Here is a 6,000-nt window from a genome sequence, read left to right as displayed (position 1 = left end):
ATCTGTCTTGCAAGTCCACATGTTCAAGCAATTCAATTCACAATGAATTTCACTTATCACCAAGCCTACATGCATCAAACAATTTTGAAGCGACAATGAAACCGATTTTAAACGGAGCTTATTTTACCACATAACTAGAGACCACGCGAAAGAGGAGGGGCTTGAAGGTGCAATTTGCTGGGAATACCTAGGGCTCGCTTTCCAAGCACTTCAACCACAGAACAGCGCGCGGTGGTGACCAACGCGTACGAATCCGCCCAGCCTTTTACATTTGCGCTCATACTTCCGACTGCACTCAGGATACATGGAAAACGATTTCGCTTTGTTAATGTCCGCAGGGAACAGCTCTTAAATTGCAGTCGCAAAAAAATCAATAATCACTTCTTAACTGTGTTTTGATACAAGTCGAAAATGTGATTTTTCTCAAGGGGGATATAGATTTGTAAAATGGTTTTGGGACCCGGCGTCTCCACAAGGAAATGGTAAGTGTGCTGTATGATTATTATTGTATATAATAATCTAGCCCTTATGTGCAATTTGTCATATTTGTGTTGTATAAAGTGTTTATAATTGACACTTACATAAAAATTATTATGGAAGTTAATTCTATACGAGGGAGGACAGGACACTGACACTCACTATATGTGATGTTGTCCCTAACTTTGACACTAATGAAGAAAAGGCCATTATCTTGTAGTTGTAAATCCACTTATTGATTTGTTTAGGAATCATGCTGTGCTATTGCCCCAGCTTTTCATTCACATGTTGTGACTGTATATTGGAGATGGCCTCCAGCACTGACAAAATGTGTTAGTGGATACCCAAAATAATATTAATGGATTATGGATTGTTGTTTACATTAGACCATCACTTGTATCATAGTTATTACAACCCCAGACCAAATGTATACTAGGAATATTGGAAACTATCTACATAGAAAAATACTAAAACAGCACTGCATGCTTATAGCTAGCCTACTTAAAATCAATAATTAGAATAGTCACACTTCACATTGTTTCAAAGTATGAAAGTTAATATCAAAAGAACTACACACATTTGCCCACATTTTGCCTACAGTAATATATAATAACCAATTGTTATTAGTGTGGTTTTCTATGTATGCATATGAACACTGCAGTGAAGTTACATCTGACATTTACAATGACAAATGTACACTGGCACATTATGTAAGCTAGCCATACAGGCTATTTGATGGAGCAATCAAGGTTAACCAATGCACCTCGATCAAAGCTACTCCAGCCGTGCCTTACCTCACCTGTCTCTAATAAAATCCGAATTATAATATAATTACACTTTTTCCATACACCTTCTTTTAGTATACAAATCAATTCCAAAAGCTTTAACAAAAGCAATGTATTTTGTTTCATTTGAAAACAGCATAACGTTTTGTAGAATCAAATAATAAAATGCAGTAAAGATGGTGTTACAGTTTTTTTCAATCAAGAATGTGGTACGTTTTCACAAGTCTAAGCACAAAAATCTAAATAGATCATGAAAATGACTCATGTTTCAAAATTCTAACAATTGACTGAGTACAACAAATACATTCACAAAGTAATTTGTTCACAGCACCAAGTCACTCTTTCAATTTGGATGCATATTTAATCTAAGTAGTCGCAAGTGAAAGTGAAAGTCTACACACCCCTTTCACAGTTTTCACATTTTGTGGCCTTAAAACGTAATTAAAAAAAAGTATTAAATTATATTTTTTACCTACCGATCTACCCAACCTACTCCATATTTTCAAAGTGAAGGAAAAATTATTGAACATTTAAAGGTGCACTATGCAGAAATCGCTCCGCAATTTCCTGGTTGCTAAAATTCGAATAGTTCACCTAATTTTAGTTTATGTGACAAAACAAGCAATTATAGTGTAAAGAATCATTGTACCATCTAAACCGCTGTGAATTATCTTTTCCATAACTAAAAATATTGTATTTTCAGCTGTTTGAAGCTTGTGTACAAAACCAAAAGTAAAAGACGCAAAAACGGAACTTAAGAACGAGAAGCATATTGCAGGTTTAATACTTGGATGAAGCACCTTTGGTATGCATTACAGCTGTGAATCATGTTGAATAAGATTCTACTAACCTTGCACAACTCTTAACTCTTAGGGCAACATATCCATTGTTTTGGCAAAAATTGCTCAAGCTCAGTCAGTTTGGTTGGGAATCATTGATGGACAGCAAGTCAAACCTTGTCATAGATTTTTAAGTAGATTTAAGGACAGACTGAGACTAGACCATTTAGGAACACTCAACACCTCTTGGAAAGCCAGTTTGGTTTGACTTTGGCATAACAACATTTGTAATTGTCTCACTGAAGAATACAACTCTTTCCCGGGGTTAGGTTTTCAGAAGACTATGGCAGGTTTTCCTATAACCTTTTACCTGGCTTTGCTCCTTTCATATTTATTTTGATCCTTACATACTCCCCAGTCCATGCCGGTAACAAGCATACCCATAACATGATGCTGCCACCACAACACTTGAAAATACAGAGGATCAACAATATTGCATTCATTCCACATTACTGGCCTGTATAACAAAGTCAAATGAAGTACGCCTGTGTTAAAAAAATACACTCTGAATCATACATTCTGTTTGCAACAAGGCCGTTGAGTAACACTGGGTGAAAATGGTCTCCCGAGTGGCGCAGCGGTCCGATTCCAGGCTGTATCACAACCGGCCGTGTAGGCCGTCATTGTAAATAAGAATTTGTTCTTAACTGACTTGCCTAGTTAAATAAAGGTAAAATATCAGGGCATATCTTATCTATGTATTTCCATATATCTGAAATTGTATTCATTATAAGGAGTAGACAAGCTCCAGATATGAATGTCCTTAATTTCATATACGGAGCTAGGATATTCTCCGTAATGGGACAGTTTCTACATGCATCCAATCCGGACCTCCGAAATCTCCCAGCTATCGTATGAGTCCAGGTAGATATCTTGAGATACGTTCAAGACAAGCACCTGATGCGCGTGCACCCGTTTACATACTTCTAGAATATTTTAACTCTGGAAAGGGTAAGCCTCTATACTCATGCCTATTTTCAAAAATGTATCATATCTGTAGTCATTACCTGATCATTTATGTATCCGTATTTCTCCAAAAATGCATAATTTCAATAGATATCCTTGCATGATATGTGAATCATAGATATTTGAATGTTTCATCCTCGTCTGATCGAAAAAGGGCTTTTTCCGATTCATGAAATGTCCAGCACCCAAATTATTTTACCTGTTCAGGTGTTGAAAATCAGGTGTTGAAAATCATTGTGCTTCTTCACATCAGCATACATTTGCACCATATTCAGCAGTAGGCTATACAAGGCACGGAAAGGCAAACATCGTCATATTTATTCCAAGTTGCTATTTCCAAAGCACATCTCTGCTATTTATGTTTAAGAAAATGCAGCATAGCAAATCCAGAGCTCCAATCACATCACATGTTTTCTGGAAAGATGCAAACATAGGCCAATCTTTGCGAAAAAATGTATTTTATTTATTTAACAGAAAATTCAAGTTGCACCCCCTCAATACCCCTGCCTGCCATGTTTGTTATCATAGACGATGCGATGGGTGCAAATTGGGTCCTCAGCGGCTGTCCCTTGCAGTCCAAACCAAATGTGGTGGTCGAGTGTTGGTCTGTGATCCACTCCAAACTGTCAATGCATAAATCATGAATCAAAATTGTATCGATATTGCAAGAAAATATTGTCATTAGACATAAACATACCACAAGGTAGCTACTCTACCTGCTTCATTCATGATGAGAAAACTAACTGGCTGGAACTAACTAGCTAGCCAAGTTGCTAGCTAGCTAGCTTATATTAACCAGTAATACAAAATACGGCTAAACGTTGTAAAATGTTAGCAGTCACCTTGAGGCTTGATAGGGGGTAAAAATGTTTTTCCCTGAGGGGAAGGCAATTTTCGTTATTTGTTACCTAGGCTAACATAACAAGTTAGTGTTATGGGTGGAAGATGGTACAATGATGCCATCTGTTGGTAAATGTTAATTACTGCAACTCCAGTGTTTTACCGGTGTACTTGAGATACCCGGATGTATTGCAATATATTGAACAAGACTGGTTACTCGCATCAATGCCTCTGCCTCGTCATTTAACATTCAAACATGGTGTCAGAGTCGGATAACTAACCATGCTTTCCGCAAATTAGAGTCACCTGTTCTGGTTTAAAAAAAAAAAAAAAAGCTTAGTTGAGTAAAACTTCTCCGGAATTGTCCTTAGCTAGATTGAGTTTGCTAGTTAGCTTCAGTGTTGTTAGCACCGTTTAGACATGGCAGCGAACATTTCCCCTCCCGCCGTTATGAAGCTCAGCGGAGATTGGAGCACAAACTGGGATACGTTTAGAGGTGAATGGGAGGACTATGCACTAGCAACGGGACTTCGGGAAGTTATGTTTTCGGTTGTTGCAAACAGGAGGACGGGGAGTCCATTGACAGCTTTGTCACTAAGCTAAGGGAAAAGGCAGTTACATGTGACTATGGTGCTTTAAGAGATGAACTGATCAGAGACCCGCAGACGTTTGCTGAGAGAACGTGACCTGACACTGGTCTTGGCAGTGGAGACATGCCGTGCAGCAGAGCTTACGGATATACGGATAAAGTCCATGGAGCTAGAAAGGCAACATATGGACAATGTCAATGCTACATTCAGGCAGACAGTAAAGAAATTCCCTTTTGCCACAGCTAATGCTAATACTACAGACAACTCTGCAGTAGACAACCCCAATGCATGCCGATATTGTGGCATTTCTCATGGATGAGGAAATGAACACTGCCCAGCCTATGGAAAAATATGCAAATCCTGTGGTACAGCTAATCACATCGCAAGGGCCTGCATGAAAAGCAAGAGAAAGGAGGGTAAAGTGCACTCCATTGAAATAAACACAGATGAAGGGAACAACAGCACAGAGGATGTATATGCTAGCGAGTGCATAGGGGCAGTAAGGGCAAAAGGAAAAAAATTGTTTGTCACTCTGCTACTTAATAATAAACCACAGCAATGCCAGCTAGATTCAGGGGCCACATGTAACGTTATGAGCCTTAAAGATAAAAGGAGGCTCGCGCCCAGAGACAAACTCACACAGAGTAGCACCAAGCTGAAACTGTATTCAGGCCAGTTCATGACCTCTTTAGGCCTGTTTGTGACAGAGTGTGTTTTACGTGGCCAGAAACACACTCTTGAGTTTGAAATAGTTGAGGCTAGTCAACAGCCATTACTGTCAGGTTCTACATGCGAGCGCCTTGGGCTTATTAACTTCACCATCCCAGCTGATCTTAACATTATAGACAAAGTCCAGGCTGGGCCCCTGAGCAAGGAGACTCTCCTAAGCAAGTACCATGATGTCTTCAACGCACCGGTCGAGTCAGTTCCCCGGCGAAGTCCACTTTGAGTTGGATGCAGCAATCCAGCCAGTCCAGTGTGCACCCGCAATGTACCAGTGGCCATGAAAGCAGCTACGAAGGCTCAGCTTGACAAATACGAAGCAGATGGCCACATCATATCCGTCACCGAGCCTACAGACTGGATAAGTAATATGGTTATCGTCAAGAAACCAGACAAGCTACGGATATGCATGGATCCTAAAAACCTCAACCGGGCTCTGAGACATTCACATTACATTATGCCCACGTTGGAGGATGTTCTTTACAAGCTCCCAAAGGCCAGAGTCTTCACGCTCGTGGACGCCAGAGATGCCTTCCTGCAGTGCAAGCTTGACGAGCCCAGCAGCTACATGACCACCTTTTGGACACCCTGGGGCAGGAAGAGGTGGTTGAAGCTCCCGTTTGGTGTCTCCGTGGCTCCAGAGGTGTATCAGCGGAAACAGCACGAGCTGTTGATGGGACTCAGCGCGTGGAACCCATAGCAGATGACATCCTCGTAGTGGGCTGTGGGGACAGTGATGAGGAGGCAGAATGTGACCATGACGCCAAGCTGCTGGCCCTG

General features: G+C 40.4%; 1 protein-coding gene across 1 annotated transcript in view; it reads left to right on the top strand.

Moving 5' to 3' along the window:
- The first annotated feature begins 244 nt into the window (after positions 1-244).
- LOC121544773 (5-hydroxytryptamine receptor 4) overlaps positions 245-6,000 on the top strand; it is a 139,517-nt gene continuing 133,761 nt past the window's right edge. The window contains exon 1 of the mRNA XM_041854912.2: positions 245-482. The gene's annotated coding sequence lies outside the window, so the exon portion shown is untranslated. The remainder of the gene's footprint in view (positions 483-6,000) is intronic.

The sequence above is a fragment of the Coregonus clupeaformis genome, chromosome 3, assembly GCF_020615455.1.
Source record: "Coregonus clupeaformis isolate EN_2021a chromosome 3, ASM2061545v1, whole genome shotgun sequence".
In the NCBI taxonomy this organism is placed as follows: domain Eukaryota; kingdom Metazoa; phylum Chordata; class Actinopteri; order Salmoniformes; family Salmonidae; genus Coregonus; species Coregonus clupeaformis.
The sequence above is the reverse complement of the archived record's forward strand: the minus strand, read 5'-3'. Positions and strand labels throughout refer to the sequence as shown.